The sequence below is a fragment of the Amblyraja radiata genome, chromosome 1, assembly GCF_010909765.2.
Source record: "Amblyraja radiata isolate CabotCenter1 chromosome 1, sAmbRad1.1.pri, whole genome shotgun sequence".
Classification (NCBI taxonomy): Eukaryota; Metazoa; Chordata; class Chondrichthyes; order Rajiformes; family Rajidae; genus Amblyraja; species Amblyraja radiata.
The window spans coordinates 186,685,779-186,705,235 of NC_045956.1; the positions used below are offsets into that span (position 1 = coordinate 186,685,779).

The 19,457-nt window shown below is 44.4% G+C and overlaps 1 long non-coding RNA gene across 1 annotated transcript; it reads right to left on the reverse strand.

Moving 5' to 3' along the window:
- Nucleotides 1-5,120: 5,120 nt before the first annotated feature.
- On the reverse strand, nucleotides 5,121-15,704 carry LOC116982703. The gene is made up of 3 exons (XR_004414519.1): nucleotides 15,542-15,704; nucleotides 9,827-9,959; nucleotides 5,121-5,660 (listed from the first exon to the last, which is right to left on the reverse strand). It is a non-coding gene; the product is annotated as an uncharacterized LOC116982703 (long non-coding RNA).
- Nucleotides 15,705-19,457: the final 3,753 nt, after the last annotated feature.

The following is a 19,457-nucleotide window of genomic DNA, read 5'->3' on the forward strand; positions in this document are numbered from 1 at the left end:
TGTGGGAGGAAACTGAAGATCTCGGAGAAAACCCACGCAGGTCACGGGGAGAATATCAAACATTGTGCAGACAAGCACCGCTAGCCGGGATCGAATCCGGGTCTCCGGCGCTGCATTCGCTGTAAGGCAGTGTCCTGCCGTCCTGTGCAGCGTCTGGAGAGCAGCATCTCTGGAGAGAAGGAATGGGTGACGTTACGGATCGAGACCCTTCAGACTGATGTCGGGAGAGGGAGATACGTAGATAACGAAGTGTAAAGTATGAAAAAAGGACAAAAGGAATGGAGATCAAAGGACATTGGTGGCTACGTATGAGGGGGTGATTGGCAGATGGGTAGAGTAAGTGACAAAACGACCTGAGTGAAAAGACAAAAGGGTATTAGATGTGGAGAGAAGAGAAATGTATTGTGAGGCTGGTGGAAGGAACAGGGATGTAATGCTGAGGTTTTATAAGACACTGGTCAGACCGTATTTGGAGTATTGTTAGCAATTTTGGGCCCCATAAGGATGTGCTGGCATTGGAGAGAGTCCAGAAGAGGTTTACGAGAATGATCCCAGGGTTGACTGGAATAATCCATAAGAGTTCGATGGCACTGGACCTGTACTCAGTGGAGTTTAGAAGGACGAGGGGGGTCCTTATTGAAACTCATCATATAGTGAAAGGCCAGAATAGAGTGGGTATGGAGTGGATGTTTCCACTAGTGGGAGAGTGTTAAAGTTTGTTCTGCTCGAAGTGTAGAATAAATCAAAGAGTCAAAATCTCTGTGAAAAGCTCTTTACTAAGTCACCCGGGTGAAATAGAAAATTAGCCAACAGTGTGCACATATGTCCCCACCATTGACTGGCGATACATAGAAATTACAAGCATCTTTATACTGATAAAACGACCGTAGCCACATGGTTAGTAACAACGAAGCTAAGTTAAACACAATGGATCCCCTTAGTTACATTTGGGGAAATGCAGGAGTATAGTGGGAGACAGACCAGCTGCGCAGGCAAGAACAGTTCTATTGTATACCTTGCCCCTCCCATACAGCTTGCTGGTATGGCAATGGAATGCTAGACGGCTGAGAACGGCTCTTATCTCCACTCTCACTGAAACACTGAAGGTCACCTTCATAGGCTTCTGTATTCACAGATTTCTGTAGTGGCCAATATTTTAAGATGCTACCAGCATGCTGCGTACAAAATGGAGGTTATAGCTAATATGGCTAAATAAGCTAAATAAGATGGAGGAGAACCGCACTAAGTCTTACAAGATTGCAGAGGATATAGCCTCAGAACAAAAGGACATACCTTTGGAAAGAAGATGAGAAGGAATTTCTTTAGTCAGAGGGTGGTGAATCTGTGGAAGTCTTTGTTTCAAACGGCTGTGGAGGTCAAGTAATTGGGTATTTTTAAGGTGGAGATTGACAGATTCTTGGTAAGAGTGTGGAGGGTTATGGGAAGCAGTCAGGAGAATGGGTTAGGCAATAGGCAACAGACAGTAGGTGCAGGAGTAGGCCATTCAGTCCTTCGAGTCAGCACCGCCATTCACTGATCATGGCTGATAATCCACAATCAGTACCCCATTCCTGCCTTCTCCCCATATCCCTTAACTCTGCTATCTGTAAGAGCTTTGATAGGGACAGATAGATCAGCCATGAAAGAATTGTGGAGTAGACTTGATGGGCCAAATTGCTAAATTCTACTCCTGTGACTTATGAACTTACATTCTGTCTGTTGGGAGTGGGGATAAGAAGGAATGATGGGTCGGACAAAGTGGCATATAGTAGCTACAAAGAAAGTACCCTGGAGAGAGATGCCAGTCAGAGCTTTTGCCCAAGTTGAAAGGTCAATGTCCAGAGGTCATAGCTTTAATGTGAGGGTGAGGGGGCAAAGTTCAAAGGAGACATGCGGGGAATGTGAGACCACACCTGGAGTAGTGCAGTTTTGGTCCCCTAATTTGAGGAAGGACATTCTTGCTATTGAGGGAGTGCAGCGTAGGTTTACAAGGTTAATTGGATGGTGGGACTGTCACATTCTGAGAGAATGAAGCAGCTGGGCTTGTACACTCTGGATTTTAGAAGGATGAGAGGGCATCTTATTGAAACATATAAGATTGTTAATGGTTTGGAGGCAGGAAACGTTCTCGATGTAGGGGGAGTCCAGAATCTGGGGCCACAGTTTAAGAATAAGGGGTAAGCCATTTAGAACGGAGACGAGGAAACACTTTTTCTCACAGAGAGTGTAAGTCTGGAATTTTCTGCCTCGGTGGAGGCAGGTTCTCTGGACGCTTTCAAGAGAGAGCTGGATAGGGCTCTTAAAGATAGTGGAGTCAGGGGATATGGGGAGAAGGCAGGAACAGGGTACTGATTGGGGATGATTCGCCATGCTCACATTGAATGGCTCGAAGGGCTGAATGGCCTACTCCTGCACCTATTGTCTATTGTCTATTGAATGTTGCCTAGATGATGATTGATGACTAGAAATCTCTGTCAGGGTTGGTGGTGACGCTGATAGGATAGTGGTGTTTAAGAGGTTTTGTAGGGAAAGGGGGAGTATGAATCAGATGAGGTCAAAAACTTTATTTGCCATTTGTGCTTACACACATAGGAACTCTTGTGCGGCTATTCAGAGAGTCAAGTTAAGTTAAAAATTAAAATTAAAAAAAAATTTAAATTTTTTAAAAAAAATTAAAAAAGACACACAGAAGACACATAGAGCATTGTAACTTGCACAAACACTATATCAGGACATCAGTTCATTTTGTTGTGTTTTGGCCAAGAGTCTCACTGTTGCAGGGAAGAAGCTCTTAAAAAAGCGTGTTCTATTTGTGGCGATACTGTCCGCTCGTCTGTGCCTGAGGTTGTATGTGCAGTTTTTGTGTTTGAGCAGGGAGTGAGCTGGATGTAGTGTGTCTCTAATGATTCTCCCTGCTCTTTTTTGACAGCGCTGTGTGTAGATTGTGTCCATGGAGGGGAGTTCAGTTCTGATGATCCTCTCTGCAGTCTTTATGACTCTTTGCAGAGCCTTCCTCTCTGTGTGGTGTTTCCATACCACACCGTGATGCCTGTGGTGAGGATGCTCTCTACCAGTCCTTTGTAGACCTGGGTGAGAGGGCGACAGTGCAGACCAGCTTTTCTGAGCAGCCTGATGAAGTACAGTCTCTGCTGGGCTTTTTTCACTGTGGCTGCAGTGTTCAAAGTCCAGTTCAGATCTGATGTTATTTGTAGTCCCAGGTATCTGTAACTGTCAGCCCTCTCCACCACAGTCCCCTTGATGATGAGGGGCTGCAGGGGGGGTGGATTTTTTCTGAAGTCCATTATTATTTATTTTGTCTTGTCTGTGTTGAGGCTTAGGTCGTTCACCTCACCATAGGCAAGAATGTCGTTCACCAGACTCCTGTAGCCCGACTCGTCCCCCCCCTTGATGAGGCCCAGGATGGTGGTATCATCCGCATACTTAATAATGATGGTGTTTTCCTGGGTGGAGACACAGTCGTGTGTGTACAGGGTGAAAAGTTTGGGACTGAGACAGCAGCCTTGTGGTGATCCTGTGCTGACGGTGAGCTCTGCAGACACCCTCCTTCCCATCCTCACCACCTGTGGTCTTTCAGTCAGGAAATCTAAGATCCAGTTGCAGGTGGGAGTCGGGACGCCGAGGTCTGTCAGCTTCTCAGTCAGCCTGCCCGGGCGAATGGTGTTAAAGGCCGAGCTATAATCCAGGAACAGCGTTCTGACGTATGTTCCTCTGCTGTCCAGGTGTTGCAGGATGTGGTGTAGAGCAATGGCCACTGCGTCGTCCACTGAGCGGTTGGGGCGGTAGGCGAACTGGAGGGGGTCGATCGTGCCCGGGACCATGTGATTGATGTGTGTGAGAACCAGTTTTTCTAGACACTTCATGGCAACTGGCGTGAGTGCCACTGGCCTGAAGTCATTCAGGGTGGATGGGTTTGTTTTTTTTGGAACTGGTACAATGGTGGAATATTTAAAAATACGGGGGACCACTGCTTGGTTTAAAGACAGATTGAAGATGTCTACATACACTCCCGTGAGTTGTTCTGCACAGGCCTTCAGAACTTTAGGAGGGACGCCATCTGGTCCCACAGCCTTGTGGGGGTTCACCTGCCTCAGAGCTTTCAGGACCTGTACGGGTGTCACCTGAAAAACAGTGTCCGTGGAGATCAGTTTATCTTGGCATCATGTTTGGCACAGACATTGTGGACCAAAGGGCTTGATCCCTTACTGTAGTATCTTATGATCTAAGTCCAATGCCACTGGAAATGAAGAAACAATTTTCATCCTTTTTCTGTTCAAGCCTGGACTTCATTATCCAATGTCCCAGTCTCTCTCAAGAGTCTTTTTAGAAACTGACATATGTGTTCATACAGGTTTAATGCATCATCTATCTTCTGAGCATCATCTCGTAACTTTTTAGCTACTTCAGTCTTACTTCCTTTGCTCAGCTCAATAGAATCCTTAGTTATAGAGTAGATATCCCACACTATAAAGAGTGCTCCCACAACTCCTGAAACAGCTCTTGTAGTTTTGGACAAAGTAAGAGGAGTTCCATAAAGCAGTTGTTTCACTTTCCCAGTTTCCAGGGCATACTGTGTTCTTCGAACATTGCGACTCAGAGATGTCAACTTCTTAGCTAGTTTGCTAAGGCCAGGAGATTTGCATAAGACTTGTTTGCCCATGATTGATGTTGTCAGTTTAAATGTGTTAGTGCCGATGGAACCAGATTGTAATCCAGCTTTAACTTCATCAAAATACTTTTTCCTGTATTTGTTGAAAATGTTCCTTTCCTCCATAGCCCCTTGTAAATATAATCTATCTTTAACCATATAACCATATAACAATTACAGCACGGAAACAGGCCATCTCGACCCTTCTAGTCCGTGCCGAACACATAATCTCCCCTAGTCCCATATACCTGCGCTCAGACCATAACCCTCCATTCCTTTCCCATCCATATAACTATCCAATTTATTTTTAAATGATAAAAATGAACCTGCCTCCACCATCTTCACTGGAAGCTCATTCCACACAGCTACCACTCTCTGAGTAAAGAAGTTCCCCCTCATGTTACCCCTAAACTTCAGTCCCTTAATTCTCAAGTCAACTTTAACTTTGGGCAAATAATTTTCCCTGTGTTTACTGGTGACTTGCTTTACTTTGCTGTTCCCTTGACAATCCCCTGTTGTGCCTTCATTACAATCTCATTCGGTATTTTCTTCCTCACTAAGAAGACACAGGAACTGGAGATTGCTGTTGATGTTCGTCAAGTGTGCTGATATAACTTTCCAATCATTTTTATATTGTCTGATGATCTCATCTACCCTTTTCTGCATCTTTGACCGTGTAACATATTCAGTGATGCTAGCTGTCAAGTTAGTGACAACACCAGCTCCTCCTATGCTCGCTCCCACTGCGGTGAGTATCAGGGAGCTGCCAGCAGTGAAAGGAGCAGCAATTATTCCTGCAAACGTAAGCACACCTCCTACAGCACCTGCAGAAGACCCTGTGACATTTGCAATTGTGGCACCTTTGTGATACCGATCAATACTGTTTGCAATCTCTTGTAGTTCACGTATGTATCCCGTCATTCGACATTGCCACTTAGAAAACTGATTTACAAAGTGTTGTATGGTCTCTGTTCTCTTTAGTTCATGTTGGTTCCTGTTTTAAATAAAATATATAATTTGATCTCATTTTTGCAATCACACAAATTCTTAAAATTGCAATGACAGAAACTGAACTACATCAAGACATCGATACATGAATACATATTCAGAGAAGATTAATCCTGCATCTACAGAGAAAATGTCATGGTGAAATAATGAGTGTTCAGGGCCAGTGTGTTCGTATAAAAGTGGAAGTTCTTTCCCAATGCTTCAGGTGACAGTACTGCTCTGTTTCTAACTTAATGAAGTTAGTGAGCAAAATACAAAATGTGGAGTAGCTCAGTGGGTCAGACACCATCTGGAGAGAATGGACACGTGACATTTCATGTCAGGAAAGCATGTCATCTCCAGAGCCTGAAAAGTCTGAAACCTCACCGCAAACCGTCTGAAGAAGGGTCCTGGCTCAAAACGTCACCTATCATCCATCTGAAGATGAGCCCCATCCTGAAACGTCATCAGTTTGAAGAACTATCCCGACTTGAAACGTCACCTGTCATTGGTCTGATGAAGTGACCTGACCTGAAACGTCGCCAACCGTCAGTTTTAACAAGGGCCCCGATCTCTTGCCAACGCTGTTCCCGATGCAAACGTGGACTCGGGCGGGGACTGTTATGCTGAACACTTATTCTTGGTCCGCCGAGGCCTACTGGATCTTGTTGTTTATAACTCCCATTCCCATACTGATCTTTCTGTCCTGGGCCACCTCTATTGCCAGAGTGAGGCCACACGGAAATTGGAAGAACTGCATCTCATATTTTTCTTGGGTAGTTTAGAACCCAGCAGTATGAATATTGAATTCTCAAATTTTAAATAACTTCTACTAACACTCCCCACCCTGTTGTCCCCTCCTCCCCTTCCTCCACCCTGGTTGTTTAACCAGATCTACAAGTCACAACAATGAGTCTGTTTTTAGATCACACCTTACCTATCCAACAATTGGCCTACCATGGAACCACCCTGCCTGAGGTCATCTGTACCGGCCCAGATTTGTCCTGGTTTTTCACACCTCCAGTTCTCTCCCCCTTCCCCCCCCACCCCCCACTACTACTTTCATTCCGACGAAGGGTCCCGACGCAAAACGTCACCTATCCTTTTTCTCCAGAGATGCGGCCTGACGCTGAGTTACTCCAGCACTTTTTGTGTAATGTTCATTGCATACCTGGTATACAAACAATATTCTGAAATGTGGTTTGTGTATCATGATACAAATATTCTATGCAGAATATTCAAAAGCATACTTTCATCTTTGAAATCATTTTCGTGTATATGAAGGGAGGATTAAACATAAAAGCCTTAGTCAATTTGGGAAATATTTGAACAAAATTTTAAAATCGATGTTTTTAGCAACAATCGTTTTACTTCCTTTGCTCCTGGCATCAAAGCAATGGCATTCATAGAATAGAACTAATGGGAATATTCTTTGGAGCGCATGAGGATGAGGGATGATCTTATGGAGGTGTATAAAATCATGAGGGGAATAGATAGGGTGAATGCACAGAGTCTTTTACCCAGAGTATGGGAATTAAGAAGCGGAGGACACATGTTTCAGGTGTGAGGGGAAATATTTAATAGGAACCTGAGGGATAACTTTCACACAAGTGGGTGGTGGGTACATGGAACGAGCTGCTATATGGAGTAGCTGAGGCAGGTATTGTAACAACATTTAAAAGACATTTGGACAGGTACAGAGATAGGAAAGGTTTGGAAGGATATGGGCCAAATGTTGGCAAGTGGGAATAATGTAGATGGGGCATCTTGGTGGGTGTGGGAGAGTTGGGCTGGAGGGAATGTGTTTTATGGAAGGACAACCATCCATTTGATCATAGTCCTCACCTGAGCTGTTTTATGAAATGACCTGTTATTTATTATTTGTCTGTCCCTGGAACACCAGCCCAGATCAATCCAGTCACTGCTGCCTGGATCATTGTAATGAAATATATGCAGGATTCAAGGATTCGGATTAATTCGGAGGAAGCACATGGTGAAGAGCACAAATAATTATTAAAGCAAACACAATTAAAACAGAAACTCGAGTGTCAACTATCAATAAAGAAGGTTAGATTGCATGGGATCCAAGGAGAAATAGCAGAATGGATAGCAAATTGGCTCCATGGAAGGGAGCAGAGGGTGATGGTAAAAGGTTGCTTCTCAGACTGGATGCCTGTGACGAGTGGTGTGCCACAGGGTTCGGTGCTGGGCTCGTTACTGTTTGTCATCTACATCAATGATTTGGATGAGAACATACAGGGCTAGATTAGCAAGTTTACTGATGGTACAAAAGTTAGTGGTTTTGCAAATGGTGAAGGTAGTTGTGAACGATTGCAGCAGGATCTGGATCGATTGGCCAGCAGGGCGGATGGTTGATGGAATTTAATACAGAGAAGTGTGAGGTGTTGCATTTTGGGATGTTGAACAAGGGCAGGACCTACACAGTAAATGGTGGTGTTGTAGAGCAGAGGGATCTAGGAGTACACATGTATGTTCCATGAAGGTGGAGTTACAGGTAGATAAGTTAGTCAAAAAAGCTTTTGGCTCTTTGGCCTTCATCAGTCAGAGTATTGAGTATTGAAGTTGGGAGGTCATGTTGCAGTTGTATAAGATGTCGGTGAGATTGCATTTAGAATATTGTGTTCATTTCTGGGCACCATGTTATAGGAAAGATATTGTCAAGCTTGAAAGGTTCAGAAAAGATTTACGAGGATGTTGCCAGGACTAGAGGGTACGAGCTATAGGGAGAGGTTTAGGCTGGGTCTCTATTTCATGGAGCGCAGGAGGATGAGGGGAGATACAGAGGTATACAAAATCATGAGAGGAATAGATTGGGTAGATGCAGAGAATCTCTTGCCCAGAGTAGGGGAATCGAGGACCAGAGGACATAGGTTCAAGGTGAAGGGGAAATATTTAATAGGAATCAGAGGGGTAACTTTTTCACGCAAAGAGTGGTGGGTGTATGGAACAAGCTGCCAGAGGAGGTAGTTGAGGCTGGGACTATTCCATTGTTTATGCCAGGTACATGGAAAGGACCGGTTTTGATGGATATTGACCAAGCGCAGGCAGGTGGGACTAGTGTAGCTAGGACATTGTTGGCCGATGTGGGTGAGTTGGGTCGAAGGGTCTGTTTGCACACTGTATGACTCCATGAACTTTAGTGTGCCTCTGTATTTGAGTCTCCTGTCTGCACCGACACACATAGTGGTCCAATCTCTCCCTCTCCCTCTCTCATCTAACTCTGAAGCCTTTACAGGTATATTATTTGTGCTGTATATATGATTCATTTTTATCAAGTGAAATTTTTATATGTTATGCTGACAATCTTTGTTTAGGGTCAGAGGCCAATTATGACTGGTCCAGTGCTTGACCACACGGAAGCATTTTACAAACTGAATTTTATAAAGCTAGAATGTTCATATCTTAGGCAGACATGCATTATAGTTCTGAAGGAAGGGAAATAGCAATGAATAAGATTAATCTCTTATTTCTAATTTTTAATGTATCACTTTGTGATGATATCTGGTCACATATGTGACACTTTGGTTCACTTTCCAAAGAATGGGCCTGCAGCATCTTGAAATGCCACCTCAATATTAATTTCACAGACCCATTTAGTGTTGCATCATCTAAATACCATGAAGAGTCTTTTAAAATTATCGTCAAGGAAGAGCCTCCAGATGGCGGGGCTGGAGCAAAGGCATTTGTAAATGAATCCATTCCGATTGGACATCTGTGAGCATTGGGCATTGTGACATCACACGATGGAACGCTCACCAACATTCTATGAGTGAGAGCTGTTTTTTTTAACATTTGAAATTTTTTGGGGGGGGAAGGATTTTAATCAAAATGTGTACATAAAAATGACGTAATTTAATGAGGAGTGGGTTTGCGAATGTAAAAGTGAAATGGAAATAATCTCGGAGTTTCTGCGTGTGGTTTTGGTGGACCAAGGAATCAAAGGCCAAAATTCAAATTTGAAAAGAAAATCTGAAAATGGAATCTCACACACACAGCTTTAATATATAGATAGATAGATTGATTTATTAGGCCCTCTTTTTTGATTACATAGTCTGTACTAATGACTACGTCAGTTGCTTTACTGATGACCATGACTATTTATTAACGATCCTCATGGTGATTACCAAGTGTAGAAAATGACTGGTAATTTACCAGCAAAAGTGATCTGGAACTTGAGCTGTTGACATTTTCACAATTTCCTCACGTTGCATTCTTTGTTACCTGGATCCTGAAACATTTCAATTGCTCAAACCCACCTCCATCGCATTGAACTGTGATAATGGATCTGAAATACAGAAATGTTAACAAATATTAATATGTGTTGATATTGTATTGTATTGTTGTATTTTTTAATGACCACACAGCCAGGCTGGTGGAATTTGTTCTCAGTACAGCTCGATACAGGTTCCAACATTTCATCAAACATTCAACTCGTAACGTAGATATACATACAAACAGACACATTTCATAATACATAAGGGCCATGCTTATTCGTATTTCCTCACCGTACGGAGTTTAAAAAGTTAATTGCGGTAGGAATGAAACTGTTTTTGAAACGGGTTGTTTTGGAGGCAATTGACCTGTAACGCCTCCCAGAGGGCAGTAGCTGAAAGGCATAGTGTGCAGGGTGAGTGGGGTCAGTGATGATCTTGCGGGCTTTGTGAAGTGTCCGTTTATGGTAGAGTGATTCAAGTGATGGAAGGGGTAAGCCAATAATTTTGGAAGCTCTGTTTATAATGCGTTGTAGTTTCTTCCGGGAGAGTGAGTCGAGGCTGCCGAACCAGACTGTGATAGATGAAGTGAGGATGCTTTCAATAATGGCTGTATAGAAGCAGAGCATCAGATGAGGCCTTACTCTGAACTTCCTAAGCTGCCGAAGATGGAAAAGTCTTTGCTGGGCTTTTCCATAAATGTGGTCTGCGTTTATCCTCCATTTGAGATTGTTGCTGATGTGGGTGCCAAGGAGTTTGAAAGTGTCAGTGATGATGATGGATTCACCGTTGATGAGCACAGGAGTTTTGGGGGGTGGCTGGCGTCTGAGGTCGATGATGAGTTCTTTTGTTTTTGATGAATTGAGTGAGAGGTCATGGTCTGTGCACCAGGTCACTGCTTGGTTGATCTGTGCACGGTATTCAGTTTCTTGGTTATTGGTGATGAAACCTATGATTGTTGAGTCGTCCGCGTATTTGTACAAGTTGACAGAGCTGTGTTGGGATGTGAGCTGGTTTGTGTAAAGAGAGAAAAGCCAGGGTGAAAGAACACAGCCTTGGGGTGTGCCTGTACTGAGGAACAGAGGGGAGGATGTATTATTGTTGATCCTCACCCTCTGTTTCCTGTTCCAGAGAAAGCTGTGAATCCAGTAACAAATGCATGGATCAATGTTCATGTCCAGTAATTTATTAAACAGTATAGCCGGGTTTATTGTATTGAATGCCGAGCTGAAATCCATGAACAGGATGCGGGCATATGTGTTTGCGGACTCAAGGTGGTTCAGGATGTGATGAGTTGCTAAGTTGACGGTGTCCTCAACTGACCTGTTGGCTCTGTAGGCGAATTGGTATGGGTCCATGAGTGGAGTGGTGACAGTTTTCAGGTGATTGAGTATGATGCGCTCAAATGATTTCATGACTGCCGATGTCAAGGCAATGGGTCTGTAGTCATTGAGGCTGGAGATGGTCTTGGTCTTGGGAACCGGGATGATAATAGATTCTTTGAAGCAGTTGGGTACTGAGCTTTGACAGAGGGAGGTGTTGAAGATGTTGGTAAAAACCCCTGCCAGTTCCACAGCGCAGTGGTGGAGAACGGAGGGGCTGATGTTATCTGGGCCGGGGGCTTTATTCCTCTTAAGTCCCCTGAAGGTGCTCCTCACCTCCTCCTCGTAGATGGTAAAAGGTGGGGGAGGGAGGGGGTCTGGGGGAGATGGTGGTGGAGCCGGTGCCTGCTCAAACCTCCCATAGAAAAAGTTGAGTGTATCAGGAAGCTGATTGTCGCTGTCAGGTGTGGGGGTGGGTTTCTTTTTGTAGTTCGTCATGTTTTGGAGTTTTTTCCAGATGAAACGTGTGTCACTAGTAGTGATTTGTTCTTCTAGTTTAGTGGCATAGTTGGATTTGGCTCTTCTTATAGCAGATCTCAGTTTGTATTTGGCAGCCATATATTGCTCTTTGTTTCCTGCCAGATGAGCTGAATTTTTCTCCTTTCTTAATTTTTTAATGTCTTTGTTAAACCACGGTTTATTATTATTGTAGTGTGTAACTTTTTTGAGTGGTATGCATAGGTCCACACAGTAATTGACGTATGACGTCACTGCAACGGTGACGTCGTGGAGGTCACCTGCAGCATGGAAAACATTCCAGTCTGTGCATGCAAAACAGCCCCGGAGTTTTTCGATGGCTTCAGGGGACCAGCATCGGACAAGTTTTGTTGGTATCTTGGAGGATTTAACTTTTTGCCTGTATTTTGGAATAAGCAGCAGCATTGCGTGGTCGGACCTGCCCAGCGGAGCCCTCGGAAATGCACGGTAAGCCTCTTTGATGGTAGTGTAGCAGTGGTCCAGCGTGTTGGTCCCTCTGCTGGGGCAAGTTACCTGCTGATGGTAGCCGGGGAGCTCAGATGACAAATTGGTCTGGTTAAAGTCCCCAAGGACGATGACTGCTGTGTCCGGATGTGAATTTTCCACTGAGGAGACGTAGTTGGCTAACTCGGCTATGGTGGTGTTAGCGTTAGCCTCAGGTGGAATGTAAACACAGATCATAATTACTGATGCGAACTCCCGTGGGAGGAATGATGGTCTGCATTTAACAGTGAGGTATTCCAGGTGCGGGGAGCATACATGGGTGAGTTCTGTAGAATTTGTACACCAGCGTTCATTTATCATTATGCAAACGCCGCCGCCTTTTGCCTTGTGCGATAGTTTGGATGATCTATCGGCACGATGTAATGTGAAACCTGGAAGTGTTACCGCTTGATCAGGTACTGATTGGTCCAGCCAGGTCTCAGTCAGGCAGATGGCAGAACAGTCACTGTAGTCTTTGTTAGTTTGTATCATAAGTTGGAGTTCATCCATTTTGTGCCGGAGGGATCTGACGTTTGACAGCAGAAGGGCTGGGAGCGGTGGCCGGTAAGGGCGTCTCCTGAACCTGGCAAAGGTGCCGGAGCGGCGGCCCTTTTTGGCCGGCAGCCATGATGTAGAGTGGCTTGAGATGTTTAAGTCCCGTAATTTCTCCTCCAGCAAGGATATAGATGGACCCAAATCACTGAGGTTTAAAAGCTCCGAACGGGAGTACTGGATTAAGCACGACACTTTGCAAACAAATAACGCAGACACTAGAACGGCAGACAGGAACACTGCTTGTACTGCGGCAAGCCTCACGGCCGCCATCTTGTCAATATTACAGGGTTGTATCTTATAATGAAACGTTCATGTACTGTTTCAGATCATTTGAAGTCAAGAAGTCAAGGGATATGGGGAGTTGGCAGGAACGGGGTACTGATTCTGGACGATCAGCCATGATCATATTGAATGGCAGTGCTGGCTCGGAGGGCTGAATGGCCTACTCCTGCACCTATTTTCTGTGATTCTAAGCATCTCAAATTTCAGTTCATACAAAAGCAAAGTAACTGTTGGAAATCTGAAATATAAAGAGAAGTGTTGGAAATACTCAGAAGGCCAGGCAGCAGCTGTGTTGCTGTTTACCACAAACCTAATAATATATCCCATTTAGGAAAAGTTAAGTTCATATTCTGATGAAGCAGCATTGAGCTGAACTGTTAACTTTGTTTCTCTTCCATAGAGGCTGCCTGACACATCGAGCAGGTCCAAAGTTTCAGTTTCTATCAAATTTTCTGGGAAAATATGTTAAGAAATAACCAGGAAGCAGGCCAGACTGAACCTGATGATGAGTAAACCAGAATCTGACCGAAGGGAAGCATTGACTGGAATCATGGAATCCAATGACTGGGAATTCCAGGATACCTTGGCGGTTATGGTGCAACGGAGTTTACGACCATCTCACTTGCGTCGTACTTTGATAAGACTTTACTATAGGTGAGGCCACAGGTTATTTGAAAACGTGTTATCGGTTTTCTTTGATTGGTCACAGGTTGAACGGTGGGAATGGAGAGAGAAGTAGTGATGATCTCAGTAATTGAGCATAGAACAGTACAGCACCAGAACAGATCCTTCAGCACATGATGTCTGTGCTGAATATGATGCCAAATTAAACTAATCACTGTCTATATCTGATCCATTTCTCTCTATTCCCTGAATATCCATGTGCCTATCTAAACGCCTCTTGCCACACACATCTCCTTTAAACATTTTCATCTTCAAGTTATACCCTCTCGTCTTTGAGATTTCCAACCTGGGGAAAGGATTCTGACTGCCTCTCATAATTGTATTAATTTTTCTCATGTCATCCCTTAACCTCTGAAGCTCCAGAGAAAACAAAACAAAAAACAACATTTGTCCAACCACTTCTTGTAGTCAAGGCAGCATCTGGTAAACCTCCTCTGCACTCTCTCCATAGTCTCCACATCCTTCCTGTAATGGAACGACCAGAACTGCACACGATGCTCCAAAGGCAGACAAACCAAATTACTGTGGCGTCATTGTGGAGCAGAGCCGTTCAGAGAGACCAGCCTTTCTCATGGAAGAGAAGGATCAGGTAGGCTGGAAATTATGAGGCAATTAGAAGTGTCAGCCAGGAGAGGAAGGGTGGTGGGATGTCACGGATTGGAGGATCTGATCATGGTGGGGTTAATAGTGGGGGTGGGAAGGTTACTGCTGAGCACAATATGTGGAGGAACTTGAAATACTTTAGATTTGTTTCTTGATCACTGGAAGGTCTTCCAGATGAGCACCAGTAGACACTACAGGTTTTTTATTCAGTTTCAAAAATAAACTATATTCAAAATAAAAATAAATAAAAAACAAAAACCATTCTGTCTAGACTCGAAACGGCACCCATTCCTTTTCTCCAGAGATGCTGCCTGTCCCACTGGGTTATTTTGTGTCTACGGTGTAAACCAGCATCTGCAGTTCCTTCCCACTTCAATAGTTCAGTAGTTCTTTATTGTCACATGTGCACAGCACAGCACAGCACAGTGAAATTCTTTTACACAACCCACAAATTCAGTCACCATATTTTTGCAACATTTACAAGGAAGAAAATAAAGAAAGTGTCCGAAGTCCAAAAGTCCTAAGTCAGTCGGGATGGTCCATGACAAGGACCCTTGCAATCTTCTGCAGACGCTCTTTGCTACAGGATTAATGTCCTGTGAGCATTGCAAGATTAATACCCTGTTGCACCTGCATTAAAGGTATCCCTAGCACAGCGTGGTTCAAGTTCCCAGCAAATCCTTCCAAAGGAGCATTGCATTTGAGGAACTAGTTCAAATGTTGGTCTTTGATGTGAAATTTGAATCAGGGTGGCTCAAGATGGGAAGTTCCACAAGGACTCGGAAATGGTTAAACTGTGATCTACTCTTGTTTCAATTGATTTTCTTACTAATAGAAACATAGAAATATAGAAAATAGGTGCAGAAGCAGGCCATTTGGCCCATCAAGCCAGCACCGCCATTCAATATAATCAGGGCTAATCATCAAAATCAGTACCCCGTTCCTGCTTTTTCCCGAATGGCCCAATTCTATTCCCATAACTTGTGAAAGTGATCTATCTATCCCTCATATATCCCCATTCTCCTTCCTTCCCATAACCTCTGGCACCTGTACATTTCACGAATCTGTCTTTCTCTGCCTTAAATATATCCACTGACTTGGCCTTCACAACCTTCTGTGGCAAAGAATTCCACAGAAGATTCCATCCTCTTCAATCTTGCATGCACTTCCTTTTCCTTTGCCATCCTTACCGCTCCTCCTCACTGCAAGATGTCAGTTCTGAACATCGATCACTGGTTCATTCACAGGATGTGGGCTTCGGTGACAACACGTGTTTATTGTCGATCCTGAACTGTTGCTGGAATGAAGAGGCAGGTAAGACTCATCAGTATATGAAAACATTAGAAATAGATGCAAGAGTCAACTATTCAGCCCCTTGCATCTGCTCCACCATTCAATAACATAATTATTGATCAGTAACTACATGGGTCTGGAATCATATGTAGACCAGAACTGTAGAACAGTAGTTTTCTTTCCGTAAAGGACTTTGGTGAACCAAGTGCTGGATTTAAGCCCCTGTCCCACTTTCCCGAGTTACTCACGAACTCCCGAGTTTCCCCCTTGATTCGAACTCAGAGAATTACGGTAATAACCAGTCGTAGGTACTCGGAGCAATTTTTTATACTCGTTGACATTTTTCAACATGTCCCGACTTACCTGATGCCCCGACTTCCTACGGCTACCAATACGAGCCGCTACGAAACATCTACGGACTCCTACAGTCTCATACGAGCATCTCTGGAGAAAAAGGAGGGTGACATTTCGGGTCGGGACCCTTCAGACTGCTGGAGCCGCAGGCAAGTGCCAAGGAACACATGTGGCTGTGGCAGCGGGTCAAGTTAAAAAACGGAGAGCAGGAAGAATCACAGCGGGAGAGAAGTGAGAGGATGTTGCAGAATTCTCAGACTTGGTGAACCAGATGGGATATTCAAATCAGCTGCCAATTTTATTTAATTTTTTTAATTCAAATTTTCAGCTGCACCAGTGGGATTCGATTGATGTATGTAGATGAATAGTTTAAACCTCTGATTATTAGTCCAGGAACATAACCACATTGGTCTGCCCTGCTGCATGATTCATGGCGCTGACACAAATAAATACTGTGCCAATATGATCAGATTGCCCAGTCCAGATCATTTGTCTTCAGACCACATGAATTCAAGAGCTGACTTTGAGAGGTATGGTGAGGGTGACTTCCCTTTACTTCATGGCAGCATTTGACGAGTTTGACATCAAGAAGCCCTGGTAACAGCAAAGTCAATGGATATTAGATTGAATACAATTGAGTGGTTCAAGTCCTACCTCAGACAAATGAAGATTGATGTGGCTGTGGAAGGACAATCACCAGAGCATCAGGACATTACTACAGAGATTCAGGGCAAGCTGGCAAACTGAACCAAAAGAACCATGGTAATATGCAGCAGAGGATGATCCGAGGGGGTTGTTTTTACGACTGGATGCCTGTGACTAGTGGTGTCCCACAAGGATCCGTGCTGGTGCTCTTACTGATTGTAATGTATGTAAAGGACTTTATTGCTCAGAGTGCAGGAGGCTGAGGGGTGACCTTATAGAGGTGTATGACATCATGAGTGGATTAGATATGGTGACTGCACAGTGTCTTTTACCCAGAGTAGGGGAATCAAGAACCAGAGGACAACGTTTTCAGCTGAGAGGAGAAAGATTTAATAGGAACCTGAAGGGTAACCTTTTCACACATTGGGTGTGGTATATGGAAAGAGCTGCAGAGTGCTAGTTGTCAGGTCCTCGGATGATATTTAAAAGGCATGGCTAATACAGCGGAGAGAGGCACCAAATGATGGAGTAACTCAGCAACCTTGTACAACAGTAACATAACATCTCGTTCTATACTCTATGAGGGTTCAGTATTGATGTGGATAGAGAACTGGCTGGCAAACAGGAAGCAAAGAGTAGGAGTAAACGGGTCCTTTTCACAATGGCAGGCAGTGACTAGTGGGGTACCGCAAGGCTCAGTGCTGGGACCCCAGCTATTTACAATATATATTAATGATCTGGATGAGGGAATTGAAGGCAATATCTCCAAGTTTGCGGATGACACTAAGCTGGGGGGCAGTGTTAGCTGTGAGGAGGATGCTAGGAGACTGCAAGGTGACTTGGATAGGCTGGGTGAGTGGGCAAATGTTTGGCAGATGCAGTATAATGTGGATAAATGTGAGGTTATCCATTTTGGTGGCAAAAACAGGAAAGCAGACTATTATCTAAATGGTGGCCGACTAGGAAAAGGGGAGATGCAGCGAGACCTGGGTGTCATGGTACACCAGTCATTGAAAGTGGGCATGCAGGTGCAGCGAAGCAGTGAAGAAAGCGAATGGTATGTTAGCTTTCATAGCAAAAGGATTTGAGTATAGGAGCAGGGAGGTTCTACTGCAGTTGTACAGGGTCTTGGTGAGACCACACCTGGAGTATTGCGTACAGTTTTGGTCTCCAAATCTGAGGAAGGACATTATTGCCATAGAGGGAGTGCAGAGAAGGTTCACCAGACTGATTCCTGGGATGTCAGGACTGTCTTATGAAGAAAGACTGGATAGACTTGGTTTATACTCTCTAGAATTTAGGAGATTGAGAGGGGATCTTATAGAAACTTACAAAATTCTTAAGGGGTTGGACAGGCTAGATGCAGGAAGATTGCTCCCGATGTTGGGGAAGTCCAGGACAAGGGGTCACAGCTTAAGGATAAGGGGGAAATCCTTTAAAACCGAGATGAGAAGAACTTTTTTCACACAGAGAGTGGTGAATCTCTGGAACTCCCTGCCACAGAGGGTAGTCGAGGCCAGTTCATTGGCTATATTTAAGAGGGAGTTAGATGTGGCCCTGGTGGCTAAGGGGATCAGAGGGTATGGAGAGAAGGCAGGTACGGGATACTGAGTTGGATGATCAGCCATGATCATATTGAATGGCGGTGCAGGCTCGAAGGGCCGAATGGCCTACTCCTGCACCTAATTTCTATGTTTCTATGTTTCTATACTCAATAACCTGACCGGTGAAGGGCAACGTGCCGATAGACTTCTTGATCACCCTATCTACCTGTGACGCCACTTTCAAGGAATTATGTTCCTGCTCTCCTACATCCTAGAATCCTAATGTCTACAACACTACCCAGAGCACTGCCATTCACTGAAGGTCCTGCTGTGGTTTAACTTCCCAAAGTGCAACACCTCATACTTATCTGCATCAAACTCCATTAGCCATTCCTCAGCCCACTTGTCCAACTGATCAAGAACCTGATCTAATTTTTGATAACCATCTTCACTGTCTACAATACCACCCACTTGACTGTGATCTACAACCATGTTGACCATCCCTAATCAGAACCAGCCTATCCAAATATTTTCTTTCTATCCCTCTTAATAATCGCCAGTTACTTGCCTACCACAGATGTTAGGCTTACTGGTCTATAGCTCCCAGACTTTTCCTTGCAGCCCTTCTTAAATGGAGGCAAAACATCAGCAGCCCCCCTGTCCCCCAGTACAGTTGTCTAACTGTGAGCAGCACAGTGGCGCAGTGGTAGAGTTGCTGCTTTACAGCGCTTGCAGCGCCAGAGACCTGGATTCGATCCTGACCACGGGTGCTGTCTGTACGGAGTTTGTACATTCTCCCTGCGACCACGTGGGTTTTCTCCAAGATCTTCGGTTTCCTTCCACACTCCAAAGACGTACAGGTGTGCAGGTAAATTGGCTTGGTATGTGTTTAAATTGTCCCTAGTGTGTGTAGGGTAGTGTTAATGTGTGGGGTCGCAGGTCGGTGTAGACACGGTGTGCCGGTGGGCCTGTTTCTGTGCTGTATCTCTAGACTAAACTAAAACTAATGATGATTCATATATCTTAACCAGGGTCCGTGCAATATCCGATAAAAGCCCGGGAGATTTGTCTTCCTCCATACCTTAGGACGTTCAGCATCTCCTCGACCGTAATATTGACTTCTCAAGACACTTCCATTAACTGTCCCAAGTTCTCCAGTCTTCATGTTCAAGAAGGAACTGCAGATGCTGGAAAATCGAAGGTACACAAAAATGCTGGAGAAACTCAGCGGGTGCAGCAGCATCTATGGAGCGAAGGAGATAGGTAACGT